This window comes from Myotis lucifugus, unplaced genomic scaffold (genome assembly GCF_000147115.1).
Source record: "Myotis lucifugus unplaced genomic scaffold, Myoluc2.0 scaffold_337, whole genome shotgun sequence".
NCBI classification, from domain to species: Eukaryota; Metazoa; Chordata; class Mammalia; order Chiroptera; family Vespertilionidae; genus Myotis; species Myotis lucifugus.
In genome coordinates this window covers 172,277-189,643 of record NW_005871385.1, presented here as the reverse complement: position 1 = coordinate 189,643, position 17,367 = coordinate 172,277, and the positions used below count along the sequence as shown (strand labels likewise).

The 17,367-nt window shown below is 44.5% G+C and overlaps 1 protein-coding gene across 5 annotated transcripts in view; it reads left to right on the top strand.

The window, feature by feature from the left end:
- The first annotated feature begins 813 nt into the window (after positions 1-813).
- KANK1 (KN motif and ankyrin repeat domains 1) overlaps positions 814-17,367 on the top strand; it is a 169,305-nt gene continuing 152,751 nt past the window's right edge. For all 5 annotated transcript variants that reach the window (XR_002832189.1, XM_014466412.2, XM_023764573.1 and 2 more), the window contains exon 1: positions 814-903. The gene's annotated coding sequence lies outside the window, so the exon portion shown is untranslated. The remainder of the gene's footprint in view (positions 904-17,367) is intronic.

Here is a 17,367-nt window from a genome sequence, read left to right as displayed (position 1 = left end):
TGACTTGGAGATGCCTGTATGGGATTTCTTAGCATTGCCCTTTACCTCTCGCTAGGCACCTTTCTTTTTTTTTTTTTTAAATACGATTTACAGAGAGGAAGGGAGAGGGATAGAGAGTTAGAAACATCGATGAGAGAGAAACATCGGTCAGCTGCCTCCTGCACGCCTCCTACTGGGGATGTGCCCGCAACCAAGGTACATGCCCTTGACCGGAATCGAACCCGGGACCCTTGAGTCCACAGGCCGACGCTCTATCCACTGAGCCAAACCGGTTAGGGCTCTCTAGGCACCTTTCCACTGGGCCTTCCTTCCATTTGTTTCCTCCCATGGAAAACAGACTCTCACCACAGCCTCTGGATATGACAACCTTTCAGCTTAATCCTAGTAAGTTTCTGAGCTCCTCTGGACTTCCAGCTTGCCAAGACCTAGTGCACGTTTGCGAGAGGTGGTGTTGAATGCTTTTCCTTCAGAAATTAACTTTTAAATGACTTTATGTGTTTCATCAGAGTAGCTATGAGAGGAGCCTTATCTCGGGGTGTTGCTTTCCTTTGGCTTCCAGAAAAGAAATGGAGAGTTCTAGTCATTTTCATCAAGCTCTGTTTTAACCGATCATTTGGAAAACGATTGTATTAGATCTTATTAGTAAGACTCCCAGGCAGGGACTAATAGTAAAAAGCTAACATGAACCTTGGCTTTTTTTAGGGGATGATTTCTATATCTCATATCCCAGGCAGTTACATTTCCTTGTTTTGCTGGGAGACTGGTATACAGGTTAAATTTATAACCTTGATTCTTGTTTTATCCCCCTATCAGTTCGAGATTAATTACGGGACTGTGGAACGGTGAGCTGTTGAACTTTATCTTCTTTGAACCTACCATTGTTCTCAAGAAGGTCTCCTAAAGGTCAGTAACTTAAGTTTCCCCTCTCCCCTAAAGCATATATTTATAAGGCAAAAACCTTAAGTAGAAAAAGGGAGGTGTTTTTTACAGTTTATTAGAGTTGTTATGCAGATGGCCAGCCTGAGAATTCACTGGCAGTAAGACCTACATGTCCATCTACCTTCATTAGGCTGCTGTAGGTATTAATTACTCTGTTGAGCATGAAAACATTTTAAAAAGTAAAGTGTTGGTTTCATTTCTCAGCTTAGATGCTCAGTGGCTTAAAACAACATTTTAATTTCTTGTTCATATTACAGGATAGCTATGGCCCTGCTCCAAGAGTCTTCTTTACTCTAGCTCAGCGGTTCTCAACCTGTGGGTCGTGACCCCTTTGCGGGTCAAACGACCCTTTCACAGGGGTCGCCTAAGACCATCGGAAAACACATATATAATTACATATTGTTTTTGCGATTAATCACTATGCTTTCATTATGTTCAATTTGTAACAATGAAATTGGGGGTCACCACAACATGAGGAACTGTATTAAAGGGTCGCGGCATGAGGAAGGTTGCGAACCACTGCACTAGCTAGATCCAGGCTGAATGGGCCACCCCCGTCTGGGACATAATCTCCTGGGAGTAGGAAAGGGTAAGAAAGGAAAGGACCTGTGGCTGAAGCAAGTCATTTGGCTAAGCCCACCCAGCCGTGAAGTAGGGAAGTAGAATAATTCCTCCATCTGAGGACACTGTCACATGACAGTGGGAGGTATAATCCTCTCATGGGGAGGGCAGCAAATAATTGAAACAACATAATCTACCACAGTGGCACCCTATATTTAATTCAGAGGTTTAATGGCCTGTATGCTGATGCAGAAACAGTTTTTAGAATTGATTAAATCTGCATTTCAGGGTTTATTTTGAAAAGGTTATGCTTCAGAAATCTGCCTAGATAATGGAAAATAGGGTCTAATTTTTGTACACAGGACTGATTAATCTTTTATGAGCTGGAAAGCTGTGCCCGGAATTTGGTAACTTTCCACTCATTGTTTCTCAAAGGTCTAGACCTGTATTTTAATCTAGAAATTACTCTTATTACTTTCTTGACTTTAGTTCTTGATTTTTCATGTATTACACTCTATCTCATTGGTCATTGTTTTTTTGTTTAACTGCTTGAAATAGTTGGGTCTTGGCCTCCAACTAAAGGCAGATGGTTCTATCAAGAGAAGGGTAGAGAAATGGAGGTCTTTGGTGAAATTAAAATTTATTAGGGCCCAGTAAATATGCCTTGGTATTTTTTCTTCCAAAAGTGAAATTGCTGAGCTATTGCTAATATCCTTAATGGGAAATGTCTATCTTACCATTTAAAAAGTACAAAATCAGCCTTAGCTGGGTTGGCTCATTGGCTAGAGCATTGGGTCGTGGACTGAAGGTTTCCGGCTTTGATTCTAGTCAAGGACACGTACGTAAGTTGCAGCTCAATCCCTGGCCCTGGTCCGGGCATGTGCGGGAGGCAACCAATTGATGTGTCTCTCAAAATGCTGTTTCTTTCTCTCTGTCTCTTCCTCTCCCTTCCACTCTCTAAAAGTCAATGGAAAAATATCCTCAGATAAGGATTAACAATAACAAAAAGTACAAAATCAGAATCTTTTTTAAAAATATATTTTTATTGATTTCAGAGAAGAAGGGAGAGGGAGAGAAAGATAGAAACATCAATGATGAACGAGAGTCGTTGATCAGCTGCCTCCTACATGCCCCACACTGGGCATCAACCCCGCAACCCGGGCATGTGCCCTGACCGGGAATTGAATTGTGACCTCCTGGCTCATAGGTCGATGCTCAACCACTGAGCCACACCAGCAGGGCAGGTTCTGCAGTTTTTATGTGAATGTTAAAATTTCTGCTTGGCTGCCTTTTACAGTAGGTGGACCAACCCTCCATTGGTGATGTTGAATGCTACACGATGGGCTCTTTCTGGACACTTGACCTGCCCCAGTTATGAATGAAAACTTGATTTGGAGAAATAGTGTTCATTGATGAAATTCTAAAGGATTTTACACACTTGTTCCATCGAAATACTGGGTACTTGGGAAGCCATACTTCCTTTTCTCTCTAATTTCTTCTGTGGGGTTAGTATGTGTGATATCGTCAGCTTACATGACTGAGGATAGGAAACAGTGTAAGAAGCAACGACAGGAAACTCTCCCACTTCACAATCCCTTTTGTGTCTCTCGGCAGCCCTTTTTAGAAGAATCCTTAGAAAAGTTGCTATAGGGTGGAGTAATGCTGGGCCATTTCTTGGGAAAACATTTGATTGATTGAACAATGTGAGTCCTGTAAGAAATTGTGATTTCAATATTTGGCCAAATTTTTATCCCACTGGTAAACAGCCATGTTGGACTTTACGGTATCTTTTTTGCTGACTAATTTAGGCCTCATTTACTATTCCATTGTATTTTCCCTTGTTCTGAATTTGATGTTTTCTTTACTGTTTTTAAAATTAAGGTAAATATAGTTCAATCTAGTTTTAAGACGTGCCTGAAGCCCTTTTTGGAACAAGGCTGGATATAAGTATATATATCATGCTTACTTGGTGTATTTGAAAATTTTAAGAGGGCTGTGCTTATATGAAGTACAGAGAGAGAGAGAGAGAATGAGAATACCAGATAACACTCCTTTATGTGCTCCCCTTATCTCCTTTATTGTGTGCTCAGGGGGATGCTGGGGTCTCTGTCCCTTGTACTGAGACTCAGGGCCCTTTTGCTAATGAGGGAGGGGCTCCTGGTGTGCCAGGGCCTCTGTGCTCCAGGCCTAGGACCCAGGTGGGGTTGAACTGGCAGAAGGCAATGCTATAATGGGCACTTCTGCAGGGGCAGGTCAGGAAGGGACTGCATACCAACTCTTGGATTTGGAGTTGGTATTTCCCAGGGAGCTACTTTGGCATCTACCCCAGCTGACTCTCCACACTCTACTCTGCTTCTTGGGCTGCAGTGTGTTGCCGGCCTGTGCTCTCCCGACCTCCAGCCTCCGGCCCGTGCTGGCCTTTCTTTTTCTACCCCTCCGTGGTGCTGACCGCTGTGGTAATCTAGGCAGGGACCAAAAGCTAAACACCTGGACTGCTGTGCAGTAGCTTCCCATAGAAGCATCTTCTCTGAACTTGGTTCGACTTGATGTTGTTCCTGTTGCTGTTATTGAAGGATAACATAAAGCGTGATCATGTTAACTTTTCCTACACCTGCTGGTTCGCCGCCTGGCTCACTGGCCACTCCTCACTTTCCTTTGCTGGTTCTTCATTTCCCTGATTTTTGGAAGACCCTAGGGCACTCAGTCCTTGATTTTTTTGGTTCTTTTCTGTAGACACTCCCTTGGTGACCTCATCCAGTCTCATGGCGTTAGTTACTATCCATTCTGGTTATTCTCACATTTATTTCTCCAGCCTGACTTCTTTTCCCAACTCCACTCTTATATGTTCAACTTCCTGCTCGTATCTTCATCTGGATGTCTGGCAGCGCCTCAAACTCAGCATGGCCAAAACAATTCCAGGTTTCCCCAGTCTCATTCTTCCCGCAGTCCTCCCTGTCTTGATGGATGATGGAATCCAAAAATGGTACGCTCATCCTCACTCTTCTTTCTCTCACACTCCACCTCCAGTCTTAGCAAATCCTGTTGACTCTGCTTTAGAAAGATATCCAGAATCTGCCTCCTTCTCCCCTTTCCCACTGCCACCATCCTCTCTCACTCACCTGCATTACTGCAATAGCCTCATCATTGCTTTCCCTGCTTCTGCCCTTGCAGTCTATTCTCAACAATGATCCTTTGAAAACAGAAGTCAGATGGTGGCACTTCTCAAACCCTCTGCTGGTTTCCCGTTTCCGTAAGAGGAAAAGTTTTTACAGTGAACTCCCTGGCTTTCCTGAGCTGCTCCCTTGTTTCCTCTCTTAACTTCCTATCCTGGCCCTGTCCTCTCCCCTCCCCCTCTTGTGTTTGGCCTCCTTGCTCTTCCTCAAACATACCTGAATGCTTCCCCTTAGGGCCTTTGCCTGAAGCAATCTCACCTCCATATTTACTTTTAGTCCTTATGGGTGTCAATTGTCTCAATACCTTAAAATTCAGAATTACAATCTGCCTTCCTACTCCTGATCTACCTTATCCAGCCCTTCCTCTTCTTTTGTCCCATAGCATAACATATAGTGTGTAATTTACCTATTGTGTGTTTTGTCCATCTACTGCAGTACCTGTGGGCTTCCCCAGGATTTGGTTTATTGGCTGATGGTTCCCAAATTCCTAGGACAGGGCCTGGAAAGATAGTCAGCACTGACTTAATAGATATTGGGTGTTGAGTGAACAAAGGATTCAGGAGGCCTTCAGATCCCCTCATGTGAGGAAGTGTATGTTTCAGTTCACCGTTAGGAAAACATTTGTTTCCCTGATGAGCAGGGACTTTTTGTTATTTTCCCCAGTTATAAAAGTTATTGAAGTCGTATTTCCTTTTCTGCTTTGGCTGTTAGGATGCAAAAAACTGTTTTATGCTCAGTTGTGATTGTGACTCTGCTTCAGTATGTCGGTAAACATACAACCCTCCCCTCCTTTCCCCTTTCTCCAGCCTTCACTGGGTGGAAACGTGTTCTGTAGTTATTTTTATTTTTGACAACAGCAGTCTTTTATTGTTAGACCCTGTAAGTAACCTTTGGAAGTGGTTTATGAAAGAGATTTGTTTGTCTTAGCTTATAGCTGGTTTTCTTTTGAACTTCAGCATCATTGTTTCTGGTAGTATGCGATTTACTAGTTTGATCAGTGTTCTGAAACAGTAATTTGGGTATTCTATTTCTCTGTAGGCTTTTATTTGATTGAATTACACTTAGACACATATTAATATACTTGTAAACTGTTACTGTCAATCCCAAACTCTTGCTTCTTAAACCCAAGGACCCTCATTTCTGACAGAATAGCCATTTAAACCCAAGGACCCTCATTTCTGACAGAATAGCCATTGAAAGAATTTCTTGCCACTGTTCAATAAAAGGAATTGTTGGCTAAACCCCAAAAGGATCAAATTAATGGCAAGGTGTTCAGTCTGAACGAATGGATATCCTAGTGCATGCTTTTCGGATGGGGGCAATTTTAGAGGGTTTTCAAAGCCATAGGCTTAACCATCTTCCTGAAACTTCAATTCTGCTTGAAATTTTTGGAGAACTCTCTTTAGAATTTGAACAGTCTTAGCAAGTGCTGTCACATAGATTGTAAAAATGTGTAGAATTTCCTCTTTCTGAGTTGGCCAGCTTTGAGTTACTGACTCTAATAAGTGTTGGACTTCTATGTCAGCAGCCTGTGGCAGTATTAGTGTCGGGATCTAGGAGAGGAAGCGACACGGGGTTATGCCCGTTGCCCTTCTCCCCTGGCTGTGGCTCAGCCGTTAGGACTGGGATTGGGGATTTCACAGTGACCCCTTAGGAACCGCACAACCAGTTTACTAACAAACTGAGTTTGTCACCTGAAGGAGCAGTCCGTGTCTGTTTGATCAGTTCCCGAAGGCATCCCTTTTGGACTGTCCTCCTCAACCCTGAGGTGCTCTTCATTTCTCTTTCCTGGATCCCTTGGGGTCCTCTTTCCTTGTGGCCTCTCTTGGTCTCTTACCTTGGTAGGTAGAGGGGCACTGCCAGCAGCTTCGGAGAGAGGTTTAGAGGGATACACATTTTTTTGAGATTTGGCATTTTAGAGAGAGGAAAGGAGAAAGATAGAAACATTGATTGGATGTCTCCCGCACACCCCTCCCACTACACACACACTGGGGATCGAGCCTGCAATGCCCTGACTGGGAATGGAATCGTGACCTCCCGACCCAACCACTAAGCCACACTGGCCAGGCTATTTTTATAGTTTTAAATATAGCAGCATAGTATTTCTTTTTAAAGGCTCCATATTTTGTTAAACTGGCTTCTTATTGATTCTGCTATTTGCATTAGTGCTGCAAGGGATAACTTTGTACATACATTCTTTTGTTCACATGTGATAACATCGTAAATATGGAATTACCTGGTGAAAGGCTCTGTGCATTTGTACTTGTAATAGGTGTCACCCCAAATGTCTTCCATAGAAGCTGTGTTAATAAGTATGGGCTCACCAGCAAGGTACAAAAGTACCTGTTGCTCTCCTTCCTTGCCAACATGGGATGTTAGGCAACTTCTTAATCTTTGCCAGTCGGTTACGTGAAAAATGGTATCTCCTGTGGTGTTAATTTGCATTTCTCGTAGGAAGGTGAGCATCTTTTCATGAATCTGTTTAGACCCTTTCTGTGAACTGTTCTGTACTTTGCTATTGGGCTGTTAGTGATCAAGTTCTGTCACTTTATGTATAAGAAAATGTGCCATTACCTATGATAAGAATGGGAGTTGTTTACAGTTTATTGTTCATCTTTTGACTTGGATTATGTTGCATTTCTCCATGTAGACAAATTTATCAGCTGTTTATTTTAAGGCCTTTAAATTTAATGCCATAAAGGCCTTCCCCATTCTAAAATTATTTTTTTAATTGTCTAGAGTTTCTTCTAACACTTCTTTGGTTTCAGTTTTTATATTTAAACTAGTGGCCCGGTGCATGAATTCGTGCACATTGAAAGGAAATTAATTAGAAGAAATATTTTAATATCACTATTTGCCCTTTCTCTGTAATAGAAGTGTCAACCAAATTCACGATTGACAATGACAGATCAAAACACATGCATGTGATTGGCGCCAGTGAGAGTTTTATATGTAGTGCACATGCGTGAGTCAACTTAGCCTTTTATATATGTAGAATAAACTTGCTTAATTAGACCTGCTTTCGGATGTAGCTAAACTTTTTCCAGCCCAGTGAAGCACCCCAACTTCTCTTTGAGGTAATTGTCAGCAACACAGCAGTAAATATCAACACAAAGCAGATTATTATTGTAGATCATGCAGGGAGAACAAAGGGGAAAATATTTAACTGCAGCAGGGTTTGACTATATTCTGTGCAGTGAGAAAACCTGAAGTCATTTTCAAGGTCCACCATTTCTTACTTCTTTTCAGTCGGGTTAAGTTTCTAAGCTTTCTAAATCTCCATTATCCGGCTAATGAAAAGAAAATAGGATTCCACCAAGTCTCCTGTCTACCTACTCCAGGACTTCTGTGAGAATCAAATGAGATGAGGCATGGGAAAACGCTTCACAGACATTTGGTTAAAGTGTAAAATGTTTGCACCTGGCTATAAAGCAAGTCGTGTTCCTGTGCTGAAGAAACTGCAAGGAGGCTAGTCGCTAGGGAGAGGAAGCTGGGTGTTGCTATGTGATGTCGTTACCCAGATGGACACAGAGACCATTCTGGGCTGGGCTGGGCTGTGGGCCACATTTTGCACCATGGGGTCTTGGCAGCGTTAGCTGCAATTTGGTGGGCTGTTCCTCTGGGGTGGTGGTGGGGCCTGTGTCCCACTTGGGGGAAGCCGAGTGTTGCTTTGTGGGTGCCAGGTCTGTGGTGCCGTTTCTCTGAAATGGCCAGTGCGCGTCACGGCAGCTCCTGTGTTGAGCATCTGCCCCCTGGTGGCCAGTGTGCATCATAGCAACCAGTTGGACGGTTGGACACTTAGCATATTAGTATATATATATATATATATATATATATATATATATATATATATATAATTAATCCATCTCAAATTAATTTAAGTAAGTAGGGATCTCAATTTACTTTTTAAAAGATGGCCACAGGTTCTCTCAACCACTTATTTGATCATCCATTTATCCCTTTATCATGTTCCAGATCCCACAGACTTTGTTTCCATCTCCTGACTCTTCTGTTCTCTGGACCTGCCTATATGTTCATGTTTTAATTGTACTACTATTCTCATTGTTAAGGATTTTCTAACATATTTTTGTGTTCGTGAGGATCAGGTTTTTTATTTTATTGTTGGGGTTGATATTAACCAAAAAATTTTTGCAGTGACATTTGAAAATGGACTATTCAAAATGTAAAGAAAACCAATCAGAATTTTATGTAATTTAAAAGAAGTATACTGAGCTAGGTTGGTAAAAGAGTTTTCTAACTCAAGGTTTACTATTTATTTATTTTTCCAATGAGGGGAATCAGGATGCCAGAACAGGGGTAAGAAGGATTTAATTATTCACTTTGGGGATCAAGATTGGCTTCCAGGTCAGAACATGTAACCTTGAGGGATGGAAAAAAAAGGATTAAATAGGTCAATAATGGCAAAGCAGAACTCTTTTAAGTTTGCGAGTTGGATGAAGAGACTTGATTGTGGGGACTCGGTCATTTGAGATGCAGCTCTTGGTTCACTCAGGTGGTGAAAGTAGAGCACCCATCAGTAGTCGGCGGGAGTGCAGCAGCAGCGCTGATTTCTCTCAGTGAAAAGCTTTTATTTGTCTGCGATGAAAAAGGAGACTGCAGTGAACCACGGACCATTTCCTTCTGAACCTTGACAGCCTTTTGGCATCTCTCCTCAGTTATCCCGTGGAAATAGCCCAGAAAGTGTGCGTGTGTCTGTGTGAGCCAGGCTGTTGTCGTATTAGATTGTGACACCAGGAGAGAGAAGAGCACCTGTCTAAATGCCCACCTGAGCTGTGGTGCCCACAATGCATGCGTATGAGAGGCATTTTGGAAACTGTTTTTATCCTGAAGGTAGTGAATTTAAACCATTACCTCCCAAAGGCCAGGCCTGCGGTTTCCATTACATTGGGGGTTAAGGCTTTCACATGAATTTTGGGAGGGGGACAGACACAGACATTCAGTCCGTAATCAGATTGTAAAAATAGCGAGTGGGCTGCTCTGAGCCCCTGTGGCCAGTTCTCTCAGCGGCCTCTAAGCAGAGGACTTAGGCACCACTTAGGCAGACAGTGTGTACAGATCAAAAAGTAACTTGAGAGAGAGCACTATCCTTTTTTAGGAGCTCTGAGCCAAAAACTTGTGTTTAAAGTCTTCCCGGTAGTGCCTAGAATGGGTCCAAGATCTTTCAGGGATTTATTGGTCTCATTTCCCTTCAGAAGTGAGAGGTTTCAGGAAAGAAGCGAAGCATCCACTTGAATGTTACCACGATTTTGTTGTTGTTGCCATTTTAACTGTACAATTCAGTGGCATTAAGTACATTTACACTGTTGTACAACCACCAGTACCATCCATCTCCAGTTTTTCCGTCATCCCAGACAGAAACTCAGCACCCATGCCAACCGATCCCCATTTCCCCTCCCCCCTAGCTCCTGGCAACCACCATTCTGCTTGTCTAATTGATACTCAGAAGCTAAGCCTCGCTCATTTGAGACTCTTCCCTGGCTCCTTGGCCTGGGCATCCAGCTTGCTGGTTAAGCTGGGACTAAAAAGCAGCCTTAATCGCTGATGTTGGAGTATCTTGGAAGAGGGTAAAAAACGGCTTGAGTTCACAATGAAGAAATGCACTTCAGATTTCTGGAGGAGATCAGAGATTTCCTTACCAGCAGTGGCATCTCAGTCAACCGTGTTTCTCTTATCTCTTGGCCAGAAAACAAAAGCTGGGGTTGTGGTATAATAAGCCTGTGTACACAGCTGCAGGAGGGAGCAGGGAGGTGGCTGTGTTCGGAGGCCCGGGGGCCTAAGGAAGATAATGGGGCATCGGCCCCATGCAGTCCTTGGTCACAGCAGCTTTGGAATTGGATTTTGTCCTGCAGTGATGGCGACTCTTTGAAGAGAAAGGCACTTTTGAATATTCGCATTGCTTTGAAACCAGTGCCAGGAAGATACTGGTTCTTACTGCTGGTCTGAGGCAAAGCTGGGTGTGTGAGGCTTTCATATGCAGGAACAAAGGTTGTTGGAAAAAGGAGGTAATCATTAATTTTGTGAGTGAAATTTGTTGAATTCCCAGGGCAGTTTGGAGGAGTTTTAGCTGTTTTTAAAATCCTTTGGTAATCATGGTACATCCCAAAAGTGAATCCCAGGTTAAGAGCATGAATTTGGGTTCTGAGTTTAGGTGTGCTGATGTGTGACGTTCTAAGCCTCACAAAATCACCTTAGGAATGATTAAGATAAACCAAGTGGTGAAGAATTAAATCGTTCTCCGCTAGTATGTCTATAGGACATATATGTCTGCTGCCAACACAGTCAGCATTTTCAGCTCTTACGCAGAATTTGTTTCCTCATCTGAAGAATGAACACGGAGGCAGTTTGTTACTGGGTTCTTTGTAAGGAACAGATCAAATAATGCATAACGCATTTAAAGTGGCCGGCACAGTCTGAGTACTTAATACAGGAAACCTCTTATGCCCCTAGACGAGGCATATAAAATGGAAAGTTTTATACATACCATAAATATTTTTATCCTTCAAAACACTGTGACAATCTTCCAGTCCTGAATTACTTGACTGACTTGAATACCACATCGTTTCTGTTGGCTCACAGTCAGATGTCTGGACCATCCTGCCTGGAGGACCATCCTGCCCAGGGAGCAGTCCGGGATAACAGCGGCCAGCTAGCCGCTTCCAGCCAGCCCACCAAACGCGGGGGCATCTCTAGTTCCTGACAGAGTGAGGGAGGCCGATGCTAACGTCATGTGACGGTTCCTACCCCGATGTTGTTTTCCTCTGCAGAAAGTGGGCTGGCATTTGTTTTCAGTAGCTGAGTTCATTATCCAACTGTCTCCAAGCCATACCTCCCCTTTCCCATGTTTATGAAAAACAAAACAAAATGACTAGGCACTCACATCATCCTTTTAGAAGGATCTGGAGATTCATTAGCTGACACTCCCTGAGTCTACAGATTTGGTGGAGATAAGGAGAATAAAAACCACCCGGTAGCTTCTACCACTGTGCTTTTTTATTCACAGGGGTCAGCAGGGATTTGCGGCAGGGGGAAGGGGTGGGCGAAGATACGACCCGGTTCTGTGGTCTCATGCACCCAAATAGTGCCTCCGCTCTGATAACTGCCTGTCTGGGTTTACTTGGAAAGGGCGTTGAGTAATTAATAGTGGGAGTGTGAAGAATGAGCCTTGAGACCCACCCAACGTGTGGAAATTCAGAAAATGTCATGCAGAAATGTACGTTTTCCCAGCCTGTGAGTCCAAACAATGGGATTGTGGGAAGAACTTTTGAGACTTGTTCTCTTTTTTTTGAAAGCATGATTGTCTTCAGTGGGTACATGTGCTTTGCTCATAAAAATTTGTGCTTTAACCACATTGCTGGCGGGGTTGAGCTGTGGATTTTACTACCAACAGAAAGTAATGTAAGCGGTGATGTCTAACAAGCACGAAGATATTTTTTTTGGGGGGGTGGAGGGAACAAAGGGGGAAAATCCCAGCTTTTATGCAGAAAATGCTGACTGTGTTGGCAGCAGACACATCTGTTTTTTGAACATACTAGCAGAGAATGATTTAATTCTTCACCACTTGGATTTATCTTAATCATTCCTAAGGTGGTTTCCCTCCTCTTAGTTTTGCAATAACCTGCTGGCTGACATTTAACCATTGACTGTTAATCCTGGGGAATGAACCACTATAATTTATGGTCAGGGGTACAGATGTAAAGAGACAGAAAAGATATTCAAATGCTTTTAGTGCCTTTTCCCCATCCCCATGATGTCTTCTCCCAGAAACCTTAGGAAAGCACCAAAACTAAAAAAAATTTTACAATAAGGAAAAAAAATCCTATCCTTCTTCTGAAGTAGAAAATTCTATGAGTTTCTGTAAACTGGCTTTGCCTTGCTCATGTAGGAACAACTGTGGTGCTTTCATTTTCGGTGTGTGTTCTAATTCCCTGGACGGAGATGGGTGGAGGCGGGGAGAGGGAAGGCTGAGGTGGGACGCCAGGCCGGAGAATTGATGTCTTTCTTTGAGGATGGCCCCGTCCCCCTCCTGCTGGCTTCTGGACCGTGGGACCCAGCGCATCACTTCCTGTCCAAGTTGGCACTGACAGTGGCACAGTATCTCTGCCCAGTGTTCTCAAATGCAGTTGGCAAGTTTCCAGCAATGGAGTCATCCAGAGAAACAACTCACCCCCCTTTTTTCTTTCTCTGAAGTCTGGGGCAGCCTCCCCAGGCCTCAGTCCATCTGTCCCTTGCATTTTGGAATATCCCCACTGAGCCCCAAACCTTGCTGTGGATTATATAGCAGTGGCTTTCTGAACACCCCCCAGGCTCGCTGTTTCCTTCTCAAAATGCTTTCCTGTGGGAGAACGGAAAGATACTGTCCTCCCAGTCACTGTCCCCTCTGCACTAGGTCAGAAAGATAGCTCACACTCCTGAGTGCCTGTGTCTCCTACGCGCTCTAGGGCTTTCCCTGTGGGACCTCATTAATCCCCATAACAATCCCGGGAGGTGGGTGCTAGGATCATTCCCAAGTGTGGTTCAGAGATTGTCTGCCCGGCTCACGTGGTGAGGAAGTGGGATTCCAGAGAGAGCAGTTGACTCACTGAACAGTGAGGTGGGCTGTGCAGTAACGCTGGGTGGCAGGGTTGTCCCATTGGGTGGCAGGGCTGGTCCCCCACTTTGGGGCGTCACGTTCGTGGTGTGACATCCTCTGCTCTTAGCAATGTACTGTAGGCCTCTCTAAGATAGTACGTGCTTTGCTTACCATGCTCTTCACTTCCTTTTGAGCTCTCCCTGGCAGTCCTCAATGTCCATGTGTCTATTAACAGTTCTGTTCAGGCAATTTAGACTTTTCTGTCATTCTCCTCAAGTCTTCCAGGCTCCACCCACTGCCCAATCCAGAGCCCCTTCCACAGTTCGTGGCATTTGTTACGGCAGCACCCCACTGCCAGGTACCAAAATCTGTATGCTTTTTATCCCATCATTAACAAAGCCGACAGGTTCAGTGCCCGAAATAACACAAGTGTATTGTCTCACAGTTCTGTAGGTCAGAAGGTCAATGCAGGGCTCACTGGAATCAAATCCAGGGATGGGCAGGGCTGGTTCCCAGAGTCCATGGCTCCTGATTCCCCTCCTCCATCCTCACAGCCAGTGATAAGTGGAGTCCTTTTCATGCTCCAATTTTCTCCTGCTCCTTCTTCTGTCGTCTCTATCCTTTCTCTGACCACAGCCAGAGGCTGTGTGCTTTCAAGCACTCATCTAGTTACCTGGTACCCATGCGGATAACCCAGGCAAATCTGCTCATCTTAAAGGTCCTTAACCTCACATCTTCAGAGTCCTTTCTGCCATGTAATGTAAATTACATAGGTTTGGAAATTAGGACTTGGGCCTCTTGGTGTGTGCATGTCTGTCTGCCTTGTCTGTCTGTCTCTCTGTCTGCCTGCCTGTGTCATTCTGCCTACCACACAAGGTAGGGTATACATACACAGCAAAATTCATCTCTGGTCTTTGTTTGCAGCCGGCATTCCTATAGGCCAAGCATGTGGTTACTAATACAACAAGCATTTTCTTCAGGGCTCATCTGCTCCACCTGGCTGGCGGCACACTCCTTGCGGGACAGGTGAGAGGGCAGGTGAGAGATGAGCGGGAGCTGTGGAAAGGCCGAAAGCTCCCTCCCGTCTTTCAGCGAAAACAGGCCATGGAAGCAAGGGCCCGACCACGTGGGTTGAGACTCTCCTCCTTAATGTGACATTAAGAAAGAAAACGGAAACAACAGCAAAAACCTTTCCTAACGAAATGCGTACGAGTGCTGGGAGGTAAAACTGACCTTCTTCCTCACAGGCTCTTTCTCCTTCGGGCACAAAGCCACGCTGCATTGTAGTTTGAACGCTTGTCGTGGGAACACTGGGCCCCTTGGTGGCATTTGGCATGTTACTGAGTAGGGTCCCTTTGGGAGGACAGGAGCCGTCTCCTTCCCCACCTGGAATTCGATGCTGGTTCCCCTCTGACAGCGGGTTAGCCTGGAGGGCCCTGACAAGTTAAATCTTGTCTCGGGAAATAATTTGCTGGAAGATCAAAGCGTGGATGGGGTAAATTAATTTTTCAACAGGCCACAGGTCTGGGAGAATGTAAACATTGTCTCTGAAGTGCTGCTGATGTCCTTGGTGAACGAGTAATTTTGGGGGCTCTTTTTTCCTAAGATTATAATTCTGCATTTGATTGACTCATGTCTTAATATGTTGGAAAAGAACTCTGAAACCTTGTGCCTAAGATAAGGCCCTAAAATAACCAGTGATTTCAGCACCTAACTCATTTAGAGCAATGGGTCTCCAGGGGCTTTGTGGGGGAGGGGGTGACTTGGCCCCCTGGGGCCATTTGGCAGTGTCCGAGACATTTTTGGTTGTCACGATTCAGGGGAGGGGTGCTCCTGGCAGCTAGTGGTTTGAGGCCAGGGATGCTGCTAAACATCCCCACCGCAAAGTTATCCAGCCCCAAATGTCAACAGTGCCGAGGATGAGAAACCAGAGGGACCGCCTTCTATTTTTCACTTACTGGGGTGTGTCTTTCACACGGCACATAGATTTAATTTCTCTGAGGGTCCATTTCTTTTCTCACTCATCACAGCACCTCGCCCTTCTTTGGCTCAAACATTTATTGATTGGGTTGACTTTTCCCCCCTCCCGCCTTTGTTAAGGTATCCATCCTCCTTTTCTCCCCTCAGAGCACGGTTCTGGGGCAGCGCTGACAAGCTGACTTTGGCCGAGTCGGCACAGTTCGGACAGTTTGCCTGCACTCAGTCTCTACTTTCTGTAAAATGGAGGTAATAAAACAGCTAATTGAGGCTGATTGTGTTACCGGAAAAACTGGGTTATCCTCTTCCCCACTGGGTGCTGGGGATGGAGTCCTTATGATATATTGAGGAAAAGAATTTTCTGAGACCTGCACTGGAGTTTGAGTGGTTTTTATTGGCGTGGAATCGCATCCCTGAGTTTCTAAAGTCCCATTTCCCGGAGTCCAGTCACAGAGGAAGTGTAGCTGACGTGTAGCTGGGTTTCAGTAAGTCAGTGTCCCGAGTTATCTTTCCATGTTGGACCTGGGTCCAGTTCAGCGTCAGGCTAGCAGCAGTCCGTGAGTCCACGGTGTGTGGGGTCCGCATGGGCCATCTGGCTGAATACAGGGGAGCGCATCCCAAGCAGTGGGAGCCCCAAGAGCTTAAGAGGAACCAAGAGCACACAAGCAGCAAGAACGTGAGCTTCTTTGTTCAGGGAATTGACTATCCCAAATTTCCTCGCATTTGCAGTGGCCACGCTCATTCTGACCAAGGACCTTTATTCCCAGGTGTGACTGACAGGAAAGCACCTTCGCTAGTCCCCCCAGCTTTACTGGGTATGCACCTACCTTCCCTTTGCTCCTTTCCTGTTATTAATAACTAGGTAATTACAATGGTATCATACGTGTTCAAGAGAGATGGTATTGCAGAGTGTTTGGCATGTAATAAGTGCTCAGTAAATGCCTTACTTGCCCAGGCAACTGATTAGGAGACCATAGCAAAGTCCAAGGGGCCTAAAGGCCCCCCCCTTTTTGTAAAAAGTTGCATATAAAGGAGAGGCAGAAATCTCCAGCATTCAGGGATTGTTCTCACCTCTCCAGGAAGGAGAAAGAAAGAACTTAACAGCTTTTCAGTAAAGGTTACTGAAAGTAGAGATCAACAAAACATCCGAAGTACATGAGAGGCATGACTTGCCTCAGGCTAGAGCTATTTTAAAACGAAATTGACAGCTACTAGTTCAAGTTGGAACAATCCAGACGTAATTATAGATAACCTGTAAAAGTTCCTTCAAACAGGAGGGTTTCCCAGTCGGGGACTCTTTGGCAAAGGCTTTCTGGCCAGTTACTTGTTTGAGAGCCAGCTTAGAACAGAGACAGGAGGCAGTTGGGCAGAGAATTCTGTCTCTGTTCAGAGCAGAGCGTCAGTTGTCCCATTTGTAAAACGGACATCGTAATACTCCCCTCAGAGGATGGCTATGAAAATAAAGATGAAGGCGTTTTTGTGAGGCATCTGGCATAGTAAGTATACTTCATACACATACCTGTAAAAGTTAGTTTGAAATTTTCCCAGTTTTTTAAAAATCTAAATTCTTTATTGTTTAAAGTATTAAATATGTCTCCTTCCCCCCCCCGCCCCACCCCATTAACCTCCCTCTGGCCGTTCCCACCCCCAGCACATGCCCTCACCCCCCTACTGTCTGTGTCCATGGGTTATGCTTATATGCATGCATACAAGTCCTGTGGTTGAAATCTTACCCCACCCCCCATTGTCTGTACTTCGTGCTGATAATGTCTCAACTTTACGTCTCCTAACTACGTGTTTTCTCAAGCTGCCTCTACTGATTTGCATTTGTAGACAGACATGCTGCTTAGTAAGTATAACCTTTCATATTGTTCCCTCTCCTTGGTATTTTTCTTGAAAATTAGTTCCATGTCATGCATATGTTTTGATATCCCTCTAATACTTGACACAGAGGGGCATTCTATAGCCTTGGTACTTATATTTGCTGTTGATGATGAACCATAACAAATTTGAGATAAGAAATTAATTAGAGGATCTGGCTAACACTGTACAGAGGATTAAGTAAAGTTGACGCTGATGGCTGGAGAGGAGGGCATATCAGCAGAGTAAGTGCTCTGAAGGAGGACA